The following is a 19,207-nucleotide window of genomic DNA, read 5'->3' as shown; positions in this document are numbered from 1 at the left end:
ATCCCTTTTCCCCTATGCTTTGCCTTTTTAGACTGTGCGCTAATCTAGGCAGGACTAGACTGAAAAAGACTTCGGGACAAGGAATGGGGTCAACTGAAGCTGGACAGGGAGTAGTACTGGCATTTATATAGTTAAATAACTCAAGGTTGTTTCCTGATCATGAAGTAAAAAACAGTGGGGACTAAATTGAGCACAGTGCAAATTTTGTAATAACTTCAGCTTGGATTAAAGACAGACGGCCTCTAGAGGCCTGCAGCCATGCCACGTTCTGCTGTGATCCCCATCTGACATAAAAATTATATAGGGATAGGTAGGACCACTACTTGGATTTGAAATCTCCAGAAGCTGCAGATGTACTGCTGCAGGCATGGTGGTGTTGGTGATTCTGTGGGTGGCAGTCTTCTTTGCAAGTCAATATTGAGCCAATCTCCCCCAATAGTGTTAAGGGGTATTGTACAACAACTGGAGGTGATACTGTCTGCTGGCTTAGATGTAAAAATTGCGGTCCTGAAGTCATTAAAGAGATTAAAGGAGATTGTAGGAGTATTAATGCAAGTTTCATTATTAAATTCCAACTTGAGTAAAAGTTTTCTGTCTAAATTTTCCTTGCAGTTTCAGCTTCTTACGTTCTTCATGTCCTGTGAAGTGTGGTGTTTTTGTTTTTTTTTTAAACTGTTGCTATGCATAGTTGAACAGCCACTGTGTTTCACCTCGATGAGAGTATCTGAGTGGGGAAGTGATCATTTTTTTTACTAGGGCTATCGATTAATTGCAGTTAACTCATGCGATTAACTCAAATTAATCACTATTAAAAAAATTAATTGCAGTTTTAATCGCACTGTTAAACAAGACTACCAATTGAAATTCATTGAATATTTTGGATGTTTTTCTACATTTTCATATATATCTTATATTCTGTGTTGTAATTGAAATCAAAGTGTATATTTTGATTAAAAATATTTGCACTGTAAAAATGATAAATAGAAGAAATAGTATTTTTCAGTTCACCTCATACAAGTACTGTAGTGCAGTCGTTGTCCTGAAAGTGAAACTTACAAATGTAGATTGTTTTGCTTTTGAGTGCAGTTACGTAACAAAAAAAAAAGTAAAACTTCAGAAGCTACAAGTTCACTCAGTCCTACTTCTTGTTCAGCCAATCACTTAGACAAACAAGTTTCTTTACATTTACAGGAGATAATGCTGCCCTCTTCTTATTTACAATGTCACCAGAAAGTGAGAACAGGCATTTGCACGGCACTTTTGTAGCCAGCATTGCAGGGTATTTACGTGCCAGATATGCTAAACATTCATATGCCCCTTCATGCTTTGGCCACCATTCCAGAGGACGTGCTTTCATGCTGATGACGCTCGTTAAAAAAATAACGCGTTAATTAAATTTGTGACTGAACTCCTTGGGGGAGAATTGTACGTCCCCTGCTCTGTTTTACCTGCATTCTGCCATATATTTCATGTTACAGCAGCCTTGGATGCAAAGAAGGTACCAATGTGAGATTTGTAAAGATAGCTACAGCACTGGATCCAAGATTTAAGAATATGAAGTGCCTTCCAAAATCTGAGAGGGATGAGGTAGGGAGCATGCTTTCAGAAGTCTTAGAAGAGCAATGCTCTGATGCAAAAACTACAGAACCTGAACCACTAAAAAAGAAAATCAACCTTCTGCTGGTGGCATCTGACTGAGATAATGAAAATGAACATGCGTCGGTCTGCACTGCTTTGGATGGTTTTCGAGCAGAACCCATCATCAACACGGACGCATGTCCCCTGGAATAGTGGTTGAAGCATGCGCATCTGGTATGTAAATATCTAGTGATGCCGGTTACCACAGTGCCATGAGAATGCTTGTTCTCATTTTCAGGTGACATTGTAAACAAGAAGGGGACAGCGTTATCTCCTGCAAATGTAAACAGACTTGTTTGTCTGAGCAATTGGCTGAACAAGAAATAGGACTGAGTAGCTTTGCAAGCTCTAAAATTTTACATTGTTTTATTTTTGAATGCAGTATTTTTGTATATAATTCTGTATTTGTAAGTTCAGTTTTCATGATACAGATTGCATTACAGTACTTGTATTAGGTGAATTGAAAAATACTTTTTTTATAGTGCAAACGCTTGTAATCAAAAATAAATATAAAGTGAGCACTGTACACCTTATATTCTGTGTTGTAACTGAAATCAATATATTTGAAAATGTAGAAATCATCCAAAAATATTTAAATAAATGGTGTTCTATTATTGTTTAATCGTGATTAATTTTTTTAATCGCTTGACAGCCCTATTATTTACCCTTAGATACTTTACAGGTGTGTTGAATGAAATTAATTAATAGTTTGTAAATTGATTTCTCTGCTTCAAAGGAACAGAACTATTGTAGAGCAAAATATTTTAGTGTCTGACTTCTCTTGAGAACTAAACTCTCATTCAGTTGTGAATTCATAGATTTACAGAGTCTTAGATTCTAAGGCTGGGAGGGACCATTGTGGTGATCTAGTCTGACATCCTGTATGGCACAGGCCATAGAACTTCCCCAAAAGAATTCCTAGACTATATCTTTTTAGAAAAATGTCTAATCTTCATTTAAAAATAGTCAGTAATAAAGAATCCACCATGACTCTAGGTAAATTATTTCAATGGTTAATTACTCTCACCGTTAAAAATTGACATCTTATTTCCAGTCTGAATTCACTAGCTTCAACTTCCAGCCTTTGAATTGTGTTATCCTTTTCTCTGCTAGATTAAAAAGATCATTATAATTTTTTTTCCCCTCCTGCACATACTTAGAGTGTAGTAACCAATTCAGTAACCATACTGCATCCCTGTATTCTGTTTGGCTGACTTCTTTCCATTTAGTCTAATTCAGTGGTTCCCAAACTGGGGTTCGCGAAATGTTACAGGGGGTTCTCGGGGGAAAAAATTCCCTAATGGCGGATAGAGTTGTCCCTAGGAACTGTGGGCAGCATGGGACCAGCAGTCCGGAGCCCCTGGACTTCCAAGAGCTAAGCAGATCAAAGCAAGCATATCTATCACACTGAGGAGATTTAAACTTCAAGACTCCTTAGAAGAAATGGAAAGGGAGGTGAATATTTTTGCTGTTTTAAAAATTAAATAGGCAGCTAGTATTGCTTTTAAAATTATTATGAAGAACAAGTTTAAGCTGTGTTGTAACATGCGTTGTTTGCCTGGACTGCTCAAGACCTGAATGCTTGTGTAGGAGGAACTCATTGAGTTGGCTTCTTAAATACCTTCATGCTGTTTCACATCTGATACTCCTTGATGAAACATAGGAGGCTTGTCTTATAACAGGGTTATTCAAAGTGATGCAAGCTACGAAAGTGAGATCTTGGAAGTGTGTTGCCGTTTTCATAATGTAATAAAATACTGTAATAAGTAGTAATAATAAATAGTGTGTAATAAGCATGTCATAAAAACAACTTTTATATTTCCAAGATCACTGCTTTTATAATTTATACTCAGGTAAAGGAGAAAATCCCTGGAAATATTCATTTTTAGGAGGGGGTTCATGAGACTTGACATTTTAATGAAAGGAGTTCAGAGATGGTTAAAGTTTGGGAACCGCTGGTCTAATTCAAATGCTACAGAGAAATGATAGTATCAGTTAATCACAGGTCAGAAAAATACACCATAAACTTCGAAAGTGCAGAATGGTATCTGACCAGGTGCACATCTCTCCAACACAGGTTATGCTTTTGATCAGTTACTCAGCTTTAACCTTTGCTTTTGATCATTTACCATAGTCATAGCTCTTTATACTTTTATTCTGAATCGAGGATATAAATGGAAGTGCTGCATTGTGTTTTCAAACTTCTGCAGACCAATTAAAATGAATCTTCAGGATCTGCTGACACTTAGTACGATAGCAAATTCTTTTAGAAGTGAGTGCTGAATGCATGAATTGGTTTCAGATTGAGTAAGGCCTTGGCCTTGATTGTCAAGATCTACAGTATCATGGACAGCCTTTCTTTCTTTTCACAATGAGAAAGCAATGGCCTTTTGGCAGTGTAGTTGATAAAGCCTAGGATGAAGCTTGAGATCAAGACTTAACGCATTCTCTCAAAAGTGCTGAAGTATTAAATGAAGTACTGCAGGAGATAAGATTGAGCAAAAACCTTCAGAGTATGCCTCAAAGTCCATACATTAGTTTCTTTCCTGCAATAACTGGTGAGAGAGTATCTCCAGACCCTGGAAGAAGGGAAGGTCAGATTCTGATATGTCTTCTTTGTGAAACTAAATGACTTCTTTAGTGCTTAGGTAGTATAATGATGGGTGAAAAAACACCCCCCTGAGCGCTGCAGGTTTCAGTGCTGTGAAGTGCCAGTGTAGACAGTGCACCAGTGCTGGGAGCCATTCTCCTCATGGAGGTTGTTTTTTACAGCACTGGGAGAGCTCTCTCCCAGTGCTGGTGCTGCAACTACATAGCCACGTGAATGAAGACATGCACTCAGTCCTGCTTCTGAAGGGTGAAAAGTTGTCTTCTAACCAGCACCACCTGTTTCTAATACAGTTTTAGGCAGTATTTAAACAGCTTCTGAACTTGTCTACTCTTGCTGCACTTTCTGTTCAATTTCTTCAGTTTTTACTTCTGTATTATTTAGTCTGATAGATGTTTGTATAAAGTGTTCTTTAAAACGTTCTTTTCAGGGCTATTAGAGCCAACTGCAATATGTCCTATCTGTCTAAATGTAAAATTTTTCCCTTTCTCCCCTTTGGTTAGCAGGGACTGTACTTTCATTGTAAATAAAAAAAAGTCTCAAACTTTTCACTGTGTATGGCACCAAATTTTATTTTAATTTTACACCAACTATAGCACTCACCAACTTCAAACTTCACAGATCTACATGTTCTTATTTAGAATCATAGAGTCATAGAGTTTTAGAGCTGGTCTACATTAGAAGGGTAGGTCGACTTAACTATGCCGCACACCTTGTGCGATATACTTAAGCCAATCTAAGCCCTGGTGTATACACTACAAATTTTATTTGTCAATAAATAAATGTGGAGGCTCCAGAATGGCAATGGGGAACACAGGCCACTGACTGCACAGATGTCGGAGATCGCTGTGCAGTTCCCCCCTTCCCCTGGGGACATAGACTTGGCAGTGAGGCTGCACCAGACCATGACAAAGCGCAAGGCACAGACCTGCCCCAGAAACATCTTGGGGCCCTGCCCGTCCACACCAGGCACATCAGGTGTGGTAGGCAGGCTCAGCCCAGCAGGATCCACATGTGGAGAGGGTAGTGTGAGGGGGATACAGATGTGGGGTGAGAGGGTTCTGTGTTAAGCAGTCTGGCTGAGGGCTGCTCGGTGGGGCGTCCGGATACAGTAGAGTTCTGGATGCACAGGGGCTTGTTGGGGTATTCCAGGTGCAGGGACAATGGGACTCTGCAGGGGGGTCCAGGTGAAGGTGGTTGGGGCTCAGCGGGGATGTGTGTCTGTGTGTGGGGGAATGAGGCTTGGCGGGGGGCTCCGAGTGCCAGGGGGTGAGGGTTCGGGTGCAGGGAGTTTTGTGACTGGATTCTGAGCGGGCTGAGGCTTTGTAGGGTGTTCTGGGTATGGAGAGGTCTGGATGCATGGGGGTTGGGCAGACAGGGGAGCAGCTCCCTGCACAGTGACCCCTCCTCCCACAGCTGAAGATCAATGGGGACTGGAAGTTAGGAGGGGAGGATGGGAAGTTTCCTGCACTGGGGGAGGTTTCTGGAGGTGCGCCTGACCCAGCCCCAGTCAAAATTAGCAGCTGAGCCAGGTGCAGGATAAGAGTTGCTGGCCAGGGCGTCCCCACCCCTGCAGTGATTTACCTTTCTGCTAGCTGCTCTGGACGCCTGAAACGATGTGCCCGGGCTGCTCAATAGGGGTCCATGACCATTGGTGCAGCTTCCCTTTGCTTCCCTGTCAGAAGTCATTTTTCTGCAAGGAAGCAAAGAAGTCTCCTGGGGACATGAATTCTGCACATGTGCAGTGGTGCAGAATTCCCCCAGGAGTACCTAATGTATGTACTGAAAGCAGTCCTATCCCCTCTGTTTTCTTTTTGTGAGACTAAACAAGCCAAGCTTTTCCAGTATCCTTTCATAAGATAGGCTCTCCAATCCCCATATCCTAGTAGCTCTTCTCTGGACCTGTTTCAGTTTAAATTAATCTGTCTTGAACATGGGTGACTGAAATTGTACACAGGATCCAAATGAGGTCTTATGGATGCCTTATATAATGTCATTAATACTTGTTCATCTCTAGTAGAAATGCTTTGCCTAATACATCCTAGGATTACAATTGCCTTTTTTTCACAGCCAAATCACATTGGTGGCTCATTGTAATTCAAATGACTAACTTTATTTTCCCCAAATCTTCTAGTTCTTCTCTAAAATTTGACATCTTCTGGTAACAAAAAGCCAAAACTAAGCTGCCATTGTTCAGCAGTGTCAGCATAGGATGACTCTGAAAGAGACCATCCTCCATAGAGTACTCTTGAGCCTATAGCAAAGTGCACTGGATTGGGAGCCAGCATACCATGGGTTACCTTTTCTGCTGACTAGTATAAATTTGTATGCTTTACAGTTTTTACTGAGTAACGCTTTAGGTTGTCTGTCTTACAGATAAGGTAACTGAGGGTCTGATGGGTTGCTTACATTGATTTTTAACAGAGCTGAGAATAGATTCTAATAGAACAAAGTCTTCTGCATTTCACCATACTGAAATTAGGCCAAATCTAGGATATTAAAAGCAACAACAACAACAAAACAACAGGGGGGAGGGGTGTCTGTGTGGAAACGGGGTGAGAGAGAGATGGGGAAAATGAATCTGTTCTTCCCCAAAACAAACACCTCTCCACTTAGCTTAATTTGCTCTGGGAAGATGTGTTACTGAGGATCCAGAAGTAAGCCAGTAACAATGATGTGTTTCTAGGGAGCAAGAGGACCCTCCAGGTAGGGGAGAGGTCCACAGTGACGGAAGACCAGCTGGGTGTCCAGTAAATACTAGATTCCCCACCCACAGCCAAGGCAAAAGAAGCTCTTCAAGAAGATCAGTAACATTTTAACTAACAGAATAGCATTTCATATATCACATCTGGGGCAGAGAATGCTATCAGCAAATTCTTAAGTATTGGAAGAATTACAAGCATTCATTTTACATCATAGCAAAGATTGACAACTGAATCAAATACCTGCTAGCTGAGGATGATACAGAACATGTGAATGTGTAAGTAACAGCAACACATTGGTGAAACCTAGTCCTTGGCTGCTGGAAAGGAGGAACGGGCTGGGCCTTGCTGAGGGGCTTCATCTTTGATATCAACCTTACACTTTTTAACTTGAACCAAATCCCACTCCCAGCTGTTTTAAGAGTAGAAGCATTCCTAAGAGACTTATGACAGCATCTTTATCACTTCCACCCCTTTCCTAGTACTACAAAGCAGTGGATGGTTCTGCAACTTTACCCTTCCTCCAGACACCTTTTTGGTTTTATGCATTACCTGACTGCTGCTGATCTAGCTTTCCTAAGCAATAGCAGAAAATCACCGTTCTTGTCAGATTTTCTGTCACCCTGGGGTATTGAATAACAGTGAACCTGAAAAGTCTTATCAACTTGCAAAGCAGTGAAAGCTCTGAACAGCAACAAAAGGCATTGAAGCTGTTTTTATATTCCTGAGGAGAACATTGCATCAGTTTACATTTGCTTCATTTTCACTAGGCAAATTTTGCAACCATAAGGGCTAGAAACATTTTAAAAGAAAAGCTAAAATTTTGCACGAAATTGTATACACAATTCTCCTCCCTTCATCCCCCACTTGCCCGGACACTAATTCCTACCCATCAGAGGGTATCGTAGGCTTTTCTGCGGTGCTCGTTGCCAGCATATCCAAGCACTTCACAGATAAACTAAATCTGAATGGTCGTGTTCCAAGTGCTTGTCTGCCTTCTCAAGTTCAAATAGATGTGTTTTGCAGCATGCTAAGAAATCAGACTTTGGCTCTGCCTAATCTCTAGTAATTTTTTCCATAAAAGAAGCATGTGAACAGAACTCTTATTTCTCATGTGTTTATTTCTGGGCTTTGTTAGCTACATTGTTCCAGAAGGTTGCAGCAGTCCTGGGTTATGGATGATGGAGAGGTGGTCTGTGATGCAGCTGGATCCAGATCTGTTGATTAGCAGTGAAGATCAGGATGAGGATGTGGAACTGGTATTGAAAGTGAACTGGGAGCCAGAGGAGGTAGGTAGAGCATCGAGATGATGTGCTTTCAGGCCTTGTCTTGAACAGGACATAAAGGTGTGATGTTAGACTGTCAAATGTTGCACTGAAAGATTAAATTGCTTGACCAAGGTTATAACAACAGAGATGGGAATAGAACCAGGTCTAAGATGGTTGAGGTGAAGCTGGCTGAGACCTTGGAGACCTAGATTCTATTCCCAGTTCTGCCACTGTGACTTTGGTCAAGTCACTTAATTTCTTAATGATTCAGCTCTCTTATCTATAAAATGGAAATAGTGCCGGTCTTTGTGCTTGAAGAGATCCAAGGATAAAAAGTGCACTATAAGTGCTAAGTATTAAGTTGTATTAGTGGTATTATCATGCTTTATATAGGAAAATAATTGAGCTAATGCTTTTCTTATTTTTCAAGCTTGCTTTTGGTCTCTTCTTCCTCACCCGTCTGCCAGTTCCACTGTTGTGGTATGTTTTGATTTGTCAATGGTCCCATTTCATATAATATTCAGGGGATCTACTGAGCTCTGTGCAAAAAAGAGGGATAGCTGGAGTTTTCACACTCCTAACTAATGGAATGCCATGTAATTTTGAGACGAGTCTTGCTGAAAAAAATGTAAACTCTGAGAATCTCTCTCAAGGTTCTAGGGCTATTGAGGGTATAACATTCAGGATCAGAATCAGTGCTCAGAGTGCGAAATCATATGATCATATTAATTAGGGATGGCAGGGTCCTCCAGAGGTCATCTAGTTCATGTCCACCCACTGTGCTGGGGCAGAACCAAATATACCTAGATCATTCTTGACAGATGTCTAAGGGCTTCTCTGTATGAATATTTGGTTCATGGCAAGCTGGGTTGTAAATCTGCCTTGCCCTAATGTGCTGCATACTAAGAGAATGTCTGTACTTCCACTAAAAGTTCTCTAGTATTCTTTTATCTACCCTGTTGAAAGCAGAGTAGATCAAAGTGCACTAGTATACGTAACTCTGGTGTATGTAAGCATGGCCCACACAGACACCTAGAGTATGTCTACCTTGCAATTTGATACCTGCGGCTGGCCCTTGCTAGCTGACTGAGGCTAGCTAGGCTCAGGCTAAGGGGCTCTTTTATTGCAGTGTAGATGTTTGGTCTTGGGTTGCAACACAGGCTCTGGGACCTGGCAAAGTGGAAGGGTCCCCAAACATCTACACTGTAATTAAATGGCCTTTAGCCTGAGTCAGCTGGCACAGGCCAGCTGCGTGTTTTAATTGCAGTGTAGACATACCCTAAGTGTCTGCGTGGGCTTTGCTGCCACACACTAGAAGCTTCCTACTGCACTTGGTTCTCCTCTGCTTTGAAACTGGGTAGGTCAAAACACTAAACTTTTAGTGCAAAGCGGCAGAGTCCAAACAAACAGCGTGTGGTAGTTTACACTCCAGCTTGCTGGAAACTGTGTTTATGTAGACATACCCTAACTTGTTCTTAAAAAGCTCCAATGATGGGATTCCACAATCTACCCTGGTAACCCATTCCAGTTTAACTATCCTAATGTTTAGAAAGTTTTTCCTAATATCTAACCTAAATTTCCGTTGCTGCAGGTTAAACTGATTACTTGTCCTGTCTGCAGGTGGCTATGGAAAACAATTGGTCAGTGTCCTCTTTATAACAGCCCTTAACATATTTGAAGACTATTACCAGGTCAGCTCTCAGCAGGGTGAACTGATTTAAATCAAAGTGATTTAACTTACCAAGACAATGGGCAAACCAGAGAGGTATGCAGTGCTGCTGTTTACCAGGATGGTGTCCCTTCTGCTGATACAGGAATGGAAGGAAGCTTCTGTCTTGAGAAAGCTGCATTGCCTTTCAGTGTGCATGCCGAAACAGAGCACAATCTTTGCCGTAAGTTCTCTTCTTTGACACCCACAAATCAGCATAAAGTGCATTACGAAATGAATAAAATTCTGCAGTAATTGATCTGAACCCAAGGGATTCAGGTAGCCATTAATGCCTTATAATGGCTTAAAATCCATATGCACTTTAAATGTCTGTGTAGCCTAATTTGGGCAATTTACAGTATAAAATCTCAAGTTTCCTAAAAACTGGGGGCATTAATGACTGAGCCAAAGTACTATTTCTACTGCCGTTTCTCTTTCTATATCTACATCTACAATAAACATGCCTACCATGCAGTGTTTCATTTTCTTTAAATCCTTGTGGTGCCAATATCATGAGTAGGGGCATGGTGGACTGGGAAAGGAGGGAGAGTAAGCAGGAAGCAGCTTGGGAACGTGGTGGTAGGGAGCCAGTACCCAGAGAACAGTATCTTAAATCTCCCAGTGCCGCTGTATTGTAGTACAATGCATAATACTGAATGATACAGCTCCACTCTGCAGCATTTTCTGGGTGATTGTCAGTATGGCTGTCCACATGGGAGTCTCATGTAATCTCTGAATCTGCCATGTTGTACAGTTCTTGGCTGCCCCGGAAAATCTTGGTCAACATGGTGTCAAAGGCTGTTTCTTGCTGTGTTGTCTGGGGTGCTTTGTGGAAAACTGTCCACCCCTTCTTAGGTATGGTGATGGCATTGCTAACAAAAGTGCTGTCCGGTTCCTCATAGCGTGGGCAGGTAGTGGAAGCATTAGTGGAGGTCCTCTTCTTGTACCTTGCCTTCAGGTACTTCTACTGGAGCTCCTTTGCATTGACTCTGCACTGCATTCCCTCTTCTTCATTTTGTCTGCTCGTGTCTTATATGTGTCTGCATTCTGACAACTCTTCTCCAGGTGGGATTGTACATGCAGGTCTCCAAAGAGGGTAATAAAATCCAGGAGCTCTAGTGGGGTCCATGCAGAAGCATGGGGATGTTATGGTTACTATAATCGGTACATGACTGGGTGTGTGAACTCATCACTACCTGGTCTCAAAGGGGCACAATCTGGCTGAGTTCCAACATTTAATTGGAGAGGTGATAGCAGGGTGGATTGGTCATATATCACATTGGCAGATGTGCAGGTGAACGAGCCTCTGATAGTGTGGCTGTTTGACACCTACAAGATCTCTATCAAGCATTCTTACAACTACAATACCCACCTGCTGAAGTGAAGAAACAGATTGATAGAGCCAGAAGAGTTTCCAGAAGTCACCTACTACAGGACAGGCCTAACAAAGAAAATAACAGAACGCCACTAGCTGTCACCTTCAGCCCCCAACTAAAACCCCTCCAACGCATTATCAAGGATCTACAACCTATCCTGAAGGACGACCCAACACTCTCACAAATCTTGGGAGACAGGCCAGTTCTTGCCTACAGACAGCCCCCCAACCTGAAGCGAATACTCACCAGCAACCACGTACCACACAACAGAACCACTAACCCAGGAACCTATCCTTGCAACAAAGCCCGTTGCCAACTGTGCCCACATATCTATTCAGGGGACACCATCACAGGGCCTAATAACATCAGCCACACTATCAGAGGCTCGTTCACCTGCACATCCACCAATGTGATATATGCCATCATGTGCCAGCAATGCCCCTCTGCCATGTACATTGGTCAAACTGGACAGTCTGTACGTAAAAGAATAAATGGACACAAATCAGATTTAAAGAATTATAACATTCATAAACCAGTCGGAGAACACTTCAATCTCTCTGGATTTGTGCTGGAAATGGCCCACCTTGATTATCATACATTGTAAGGAGCGTGATCACTTTAGATAAGCTATTACCAGCAGGAGAGTGCGGTGGTGGGAGAGAGAACCTTTTGTAGTGATAAACACCCATTTTTTCACGGTCTGTGTGTATAAAAACATCTTCTGTATTTTCCACGGTATGCATCCGATGAAGTGAGCTGTAGCTCATGAAAGCTTATGCTCAAATAAATTGGTTAGTCTCTAAGGTGCCACAAGTACTCCTTTTCTTTTTACATAAAAGTGCATTCTTGTTGGTTGTTATAACCTTAATTCATATTCTTCACAACTGAGAGATAGATGAGACACAAAGTGGGTCTCTTTTACGGCCTGCTGCCATTATAGGTTTTCCCGTCTAGTGAGAAAATGCTATAGTAAATCTCAAATCAATGAGGGCTACACTCAGACCTCAAGACTTCTGGAATATGCTGCTCAAACAGTTTCATTTTTGTTTCTACTGCCTGTCCCTCCTTTCTAACATTTATCTCCAGACTACTTCTCCTTGTCCAGATCATTTCTGCCCCCAGCAATCTTTTAATCATTGAATGTTTTAAAACTTGTCACTTTTAGAGAGAGGTAAGAGACTGACTCTGTTACACTAATTTGCAGAGGGGCGATAGGGTTGAGGTTTGTTATTTTTCACCTCTATATATTTATTTATTTAATGAAAAACATTTTTGCTGTTAACAAGCTTGTTATTTCTGGAGACACACATCCACAGTTTGAGAACTGCAAAACTAAGCATCTCTGATGGTATCTTCTAGACTTAGCACTGAGTCCCATTGGGTAGATAGAGAGATGAAGCTAAATAATCTATATAGAAGCCCCTGGAACCCCATAAGATTGAGTCTCTAATCCATGAACTATTGGAACTCATTTACAAAACTTTTCTTAACCATTACATGATTATATTGTCTCATACTATAGAATTAGAATTTATAATCCCTATTCCATGATGATATCTTTGAGCTATAATGTATCTTAATTAAAACTATCTTTAGATAGGTTGTTCCTCAAAAAGCATTTTATCAAAAAAATCCGTTTTTTTAATTTGTATTTTAAAAATCATTGATTTTTATCCACCCTGTGATAAAGTCAAGATGACTATGGGACACTGGAAGGGAAAACAGGTACATAGACTGATCCAGGTGTGATCTGGCGGGAGGACTGCCAGAAGTGGAGTAGTTAAAAATATGTCCATGTGAACCTTAAAGTGAGTGTACTCACTTTAAAAGTGGAGCTACTCCTATAGCAAGGAGTATTGATTATTGTGCTCAAAAATGCCACATAATTAACTTGAAAAGATGTGGAGTGCAAGGCATTTTGAAGCGAACAAACTCAAGTTAATCCAGTGTAACTTCGTATTCAAGGCCTGAGTGAGGTCAGCCCCTATCATGGGGGGCATAGGACCATTAACTGTTAACATTTCTATCTCAATGTCATGGGAGAGGAGATGAATGCATTTGTCTGGGCTAATGTAGGGGGATTTGGTGAAACAGATTAACAAGTTGGAAACAGTCCTGCAAGTGACAGCTCAGTTTTTCCATCCTAGTCTCTCTGGATGGCTTTACACCATAAGTAAGTTAATTCTTAATGAATAGTTGAGAATTTTCTGTATATTTTAAATCTTCTTAACATCAGTATGTTTTAAAGTGGTGTGACATTTGGGGATTTAACTAATTTTAGAGGATTTCAGTCAAAATGTCCACAGATTAAACTCTTATGTAGTGTGGATTGTTGCTGAGTACTTGCATTCTATGAGACTATTCTGCAGGTTTGCTAGGTCAATGCAAAGGGAGTCCAAATTTCTCATTCAAGGAGGCTGAGCCCTCCAAGTCCCTCCCCTTCATCAGAGTTCTTCTTTCTCCAGTGTGGGGATTCATACTGCTTAAATTGCAATTCCATCTGCTTTTTCAATAGCAAAAGTCATCTTATTTCTCTTCTGTTCTGTTCAGTGTTTTACCATGCCTATTACCATGGTACCAGAATGCCTTCCACAGTTAAAAATAAGCAGTGACTAACCTCTATTAAGTGGGGATCTTGTCTTCCTCTCCCTTAGGGAAAGATTGCACGTACATGGATTATAAAATCTTTAACTTGATATACCAGGTGGTGGTGTTGGACAGGCAAGATTCAAGTGTGCTTTGCATTTGTGCTGGGAAGTGATGAGCTTTGTGGTTCTAGTTCCTGTAGGATTGTGTTTTAATACCTTGGGTCAGCCTCAGAAAAACACGTCTCCTACACAAACAGGCTTCATTGTTGTAATAGACTGTTTTGTAATACCTGAGGAGGAGACTTATTGATGGCAACTGAGGTCTGAGTGACATGAGCCCAGTCCATTTAGAGCTATGAAAATGAGAATGTAGACCTTAAGTTCGACATGGTATATACAGAAACCCAGTGGAGTACAGAGATGGTATACTCATAGTAACATGCTTCGCTGAGAAAGGAAGCCACTGCATTCTGCACCGGTTTTCAATTTTCATAGGGTTGATGCTTTTAAGGCAAGAGACCTTGCATTGCTGTAATCCAGACTGGAAGTGACAAGGTATGTATTATTGAGGCTAGCTCTTGATTTAGTTCAAACTTCAAACATTACCATAGAATCTCGATAGGTAGAAATTCCATGCTTGAATAATAAGAAAGTACCTGTAGGAATATACTTATGGCCACCTGACCAGGATGGTGACAGCAATTGTGAAATGCTCAGGGAGATCAGAAAGGCTAAAGAAACAAAAAACCTCATAATAATAAGGGATATTAATTATCCCCGTATTGACTGGGAGCATGTCACCTCAGGATGGGATGTAGAGGTAAAATCTAAACCATACATGACTGCTTCTTGGAGAAGCTAGTCCTAGAACCCACAAAGGACGAGGCAATTCTTGATTTAGTCCTAAGGGGCAGACAGGATCTGGTCCAAGAGGTGAATATAGCTGAAGAACTCGCTAATAGGGACCACAATGTAATTAAAATTTAACATCCTTGTATGGAGGAAAATACCAAAGAAACCTACTACCCTAGGATTTAACTTAAAAAAGGGGAACTACACAAAAATGAGATACACAGTTTGAGATGATAGTATTAAAATGTATGTATATACTTTTTTTTTTAATTTGGGGGTAAGAAGACTAAAAAAGCCACAATGGCTAAGCAGAGTGAAAGAGGCAGATAGAGACAAAAAGACATCCTTTAAAAATTGGAAGTCAGATCCTACTAAGGAAAATAGAAAGGAGCATAAACTCTGGCAAGTCAAGTGTAAAAGTATAATTAGGCAGGCAAAAAAGAATTTGAAGAGCAACTAGCAAAAGACATAAAACCTAACAGCAAAACTTCTTTTTAAAGCACATTAGAAGCAAGAAGCCTGCCAAACAATCAGTGGGGCCACTGGATGATCGACGAGCTAACAGAGCACTCAAGAAGACATGGTGGTTGTGGAGAACCTAAATTAATTCTCTGCATCACTCTTAACTGCAGAGGATGTGAGGGAGGTCCCCACACCTGTGCCATTCTTTTTAGATGACAAATATGAGGAACTGTCCCAGATTGAGGTGTCAGTAGAGGAGGTTTTGGAGCAAATAGATAAATTAAACAGTAATAAGTCACCAGGACCAGATGGTATTTTCCCAAGAGTTCTGAAGGAACTCATACATGAAATTGCAGAACTAACAACTGTGGTATGTAACCTGACAGCTAAATCAGCACTGTACCAGATAACTGGAGGATAGCTAATGTAAAGCTAGTTTTTTAAAAGGGCTCCAGATCCTGGTGATTACAGGCCAATAAACCAAACTTTAATATCAGGCAAATTGGTTGAAACTGTAATAAAGAACAGAATTGTCAGGCACACAGATGAAGATATGTTGGAGAAGAGGCAAAACAGCTTTTATAAAAGAAAATCATGCCTCACCAATCGGTTAGAATTCTAGGAAGGGGTCTACAAACATTTGGACAAGGGTGATCCAGTGGATATGATGTACTTGGGCTTTCAGACAGCCCTTTATGAGGTCCTTCATCAAAGCCTCTTTAGCAAAGTAGGCAGTCATAGAATAAGAGGGAAGGTTCTCTCATGGATCAGTCATTGGTTAAAAGATAGGAAACAAGAGGTAGGAATTAAATGGTCAGTTTTCACAGAGTAAAGAAGTAAATAGCAGCAATCCCCAAGGTTCTGTACTAGGATGTGTACTATTGAACTTGTTCATAAATGATGTGGCAAATGGGGTAAATAGTGGTGGTAAAGTTTGCAAATAGTACAAAATTACTCAAGATAATTAAGTACAAAGCAGACTGCAAAGAGCAACAAAAAGATCTCACAAAACTGGGTGATGGAGTAACAAAACGGCAGATGAAATTCAATGTTAAATGCAAAGTATAATGCACATTGGAAGACACAATCCCAACTAGACATACAAAATGATGGGGTCTAAATTAGCTGTTACTACTTAAGAAAGAATTCTTGACGGCAGCGTGGATAGGTCTCTGAAAACATCCACTCAATGTGCAGTGGCAGTCAAAAGAGCTAACAATGTTAGGAACCGTTAGGGACTGTTAGGAAAGGGATAGATAATGAGACAGAAAATATAATCCACTATATATGCTCATGGTACACCCACGCCTTGAGTACTGCATGCAGTTTTGGTCACTCCATAGTGAAAGATATATTAGAATTGGGAAAAGTACAGAGAAGGGTCATAAAATGACGAGGGTTATGAAACAGATTCCATATGAGAGAGCTGAGACTATTCAGCTTAGAAAAGAGATGACTAAGGGGAATATGATACAGGTCTATAAAATCATGAATGGTTTGGAGAAAGTGAATAAGGAAGTGTTATTGCCCCTTTGTGTACCACAAGAACTAAGGGTCACCCTATGAAATTAATAGGCAGCAGGTTTAAATCAAACACAAGGAAGTACATTTTCACAGTATGCACAATCAACCTGTGGAACTCATTGCCAGGTGATGTTGTGAAGGCCAAAATTATAACGGGATTCAGAAAAGAATTAGGTAAGTTCATGGGGAATAGGTCTATCAATGGCTATTAGCCAAGATGGTCAGGGCAGCAACCCCATTTTCTACCTGTCCCTAAACCTATGACTGTGCCAGAAGCAGGGGATGGATGATTTGATAAATTGCCCTGCTCTGTTTGTGCCCTCTGGCTCTGGCTGCTGTCAGAAAACATGATACTGGGCTAGTTGGACCACTGGTGTGACTCAGTATGGCCATTCGTATGTTCTTAGTTTGCAGTGCAGACTTTGTCAAGACTCTGCTTACTTAAGCAGCACCTTTGTATTGCATTTGCTGGAGTTTTGTCTTAGAACTGAAAGTAATTGTAAGATTGCTGCCTTGTGACTTTTTTTTCCCCATAGTTTCTGTTAACTCTTTAAGGAAATATGAGCAGTTCCACAGATTACTACTATGAGAATCAGAAATGCAATATTGACCATTTAAAATGGATTTATTGCTCTTTAAAGAGAAACATCCATACAACAGTAGTTCTCAAACTTCTTTATGGAAGAGTAATAAGGACTATTCTTCCTGTACAAAACCAGGATGTTGTTTCTGGTGGTGTAAACTGAAAGACAATTCTATTTTTAATTCATATTAACAGACCAAAGGAATTCTATTATACCTGTTAATACTCTCAGATATTCTATTCAGTCCTATGGATATTCTCTTGTAGATTACCTGAGACTTGAATTCTCAGCTACCTTTTGTAGAATGTTGCCTATTTATACCCAAAAGCTTTCTGAAGCAATGATTTTTGAAATTAGCCTGTCTTATTTTAAAGCATTTCTTTACTAAATGATTTTAGAGAAATGTTTAGATTTGATTAAAAACAATATTCCATAATCTGCATGGAAGGCTATTTTGGGAGGTGCTCCTGCACTAAGTAGTAGTTCTATTGCTGTTGGTACAGAAGTTGAAGCAATTGTGTTGGAGTAGGTTTTTGCACTAACCCCATAACTTTAAGGAGCTGTAATTAGTAGCTGGAATGCATTGTTACAGCTTGCTCACAGAAGAGATCTGAACACAGGATCAAGAGGGTGTGTCGGGTGTGTCAGATTTCACTCGCCTAGTTTTGTAATAGTTGATGTAGTAGTAGTTTGTAGTGTTCTTGTGTTCTAAAGTAATTTTCCTACTTGAGTAAAGTTGTTAGGGGAGTGGGGAAAATAAAATCATACAAAGATGGCTGTATTTTTCTGCTCCCTCTACTAATAAAATACCAAATATGGTTGAGTGTTTCTCTGGCTAATGTCTTCTACTTGGCCCTACAGTGGAGTTACAGTCAGGTACTTCAGCACATCATCCCATTATCATGGCAAATAATTGAAGCTATTAATTCAGAGTTATGGCTTAATTCTAGAATTACACAAACGTTTATATGTTATGTTATGACTTGACAGTGCACTATTGCTAAAACAACCAATTGCTGAGTGTAAGAATTAAAAGCAAACAACGTCCCCTAACTTTAATGTAAATAAAATCTACTTACTATAGGTAGTAGCAAAGATCCATTGTGGCTGCCTTCTTACAGAGGTAAAGACTTCATTTTGTCAGGACAAAAAGACAAACTAAATCAAACCAAAAGCATTATCAAACATGGTGCATTGTGCTCTAAATTAGACAAGCTCTGGCATGCTGCAGAGAGAGAAAAATTCCAATGAAAGGGGCCCTTCTCTAAAATGGCCCTGAAGCCAGTCCTGGAGAGTTCAACCCCAGGAGCACAGTGAGAGTTGCCTAGCCAATTTTAACGGCAGTGATCGGATGTAGATAGGCTTGGTAGAATACAATTTTTTTTTCTAATTTTGATGATTAATGACTTATTAAGATTTTTATCAACTGTTTTTATTTTTAGGAATTTTTTAGCAGTTATTTTTACAGTGGCTGGAAATTAAGGCGGCGATAGGGTTAGGACAGCACTGATATCAGAGCTGGAGGGATTCCCAGCACAGACAGTATGGCTGGAGGGGCTCACTGCTTGGCCAAAGGGCCCAAGATATCAGGGTGCAGGGGAGGCTGTGGTCCTGCCCCAGTGGAGCAGAGACCCCTGGCCAGGACTGCAAGACAGAGGACAAATCCTCTGCCATGGAGGAGGCCAGCTTGCTGCTGAACAGTTCCTGTCTGGGAACAGTTCATTCCAAGGAGAGAGAGGAGGAGGCAGCGCTTTTGAAGCCTGGGAGGCTGAAGCATTACCTAGGAGTGCCTAAGAAACTGCTCCAGAAAGGGGTAAGAAAGGAGATAAACACCTGATAGGAAAAAAGTACTGAGTTTGGGGAAAGTTGGGTACAGGTTGGGCCTACCTCTCTAGAA

At 40.7% G+C, this 19,207-nt stretch overlaps 1 protein-coding gene across 2 annotated transcripts in view; it reads left to right on the top strand.

The window, feature by feature from the left end:
* SPPL3 (signal peptide peptidase like 3) overlaps positions 1-19,207 on the top strand; it is a 145,839-nt gene that overhangs the window by 8,326 nt on the left and 118,306 nt on the right. The window contains exon 1 of one of the 2 annotated variants that reach the window (XM_074972396.1): positions 10,090-10,108. The exons of the other annotated variant lie outside the window; for it this stretch is intronic. The gene's annotated coding sequence lies outside the window, so the exon portion shown is untranslated. Of the gene's footprint in view, positions 1-10,089; positions 10,109-19,207 lie in introns of those variants that run through there. 2 annotated transcript variants of the gene reach the window in all.

This window comes from Natator depressus, chromosome 15 (genome assembly GCF_965152275.1).
Source record: "Natator depressus isolate rNatDep1 chromosome 15, rNatDep2.hap1, whole genome shotgun sequence".
Lineage (NCBI taxonomy): Eukaryota > Metazoa > Chordata > Testudines > Cheloniidae > Natator > Natator depressus.
The sequence above is the reverse complement of the archived record's forward strand: the minus strand, read 5'-3'. Positions and strand labels throughout refer to the sequence as shown.